Source organism: Sinocyclocheilus rhinocerous, unplaced genomic scaffold (assembly GCF_001515625.1).
Source record: "Sinocyclocheilus rhinocerous isolate Xijiao unplaced genomic scaffold, SAMN03320098_v1.1 scaffold4808, whole genome shotgun sequence".
NCBI lineage: Eukaryota > Metazoa > Chordata > Actinopteri > Cypriniformes > Cyprinidae > Sinocyclocheilus > Sinocyclocheilus rhinocerous.
In genome coordinates, this window is record NW_015665885.1 from 36,380 (window position 1) to 37,014 (window position 635).

Genomic DNA, 635 nt, shown 5'->3' on the forward strand with positions numbered 1-635 from the left:
TGTTCCATTTGATACTTACACAGTTTGTGGGTTAATGGATCACAACTTACTTCACATTATCAACAAGCAACCAATACTACTGCATAATATTTACATGCAGTATAATGTACATTTTATGTTTTTTATTTTTATCTTTTTAATGTAGATTTTTATACAGTGCATTTATAATAACACTATAATATTTATAGAATAATAACACTTTATTAAAACTATAAATAACACTGATATTTTAATGATTTTAATATATTTTTAATATAATATAAATATTAAAAACATCACAATGTTTTTTTTTTCTTTTTTGAAAGATTTGTACATTGCTTTAATAATACAAAATTGTAATGATTTATTTATTGTTTATTATTTGTGGTGTCAGGAGCTTCCAGTGCAGAAAGTAGTGCAGACACGCATACACATACATTGCTACACTGTTGATAAGGTACGAATGGTTGACAAAATCTTGCTAAGTAGTTTATTAGGGTGTCAAAAGAACCCAGCCATGATTTTCAGATGATTTATGGTTGAAGTTTAATACTCCGAGTTGAATAAAACTAAGATGAGCACAGTACTCGTGATGCTTGGCTTATCAAACACCACTAAAAATGACCTATTAATTCTGAACGTGTCAAAAGTTTTTA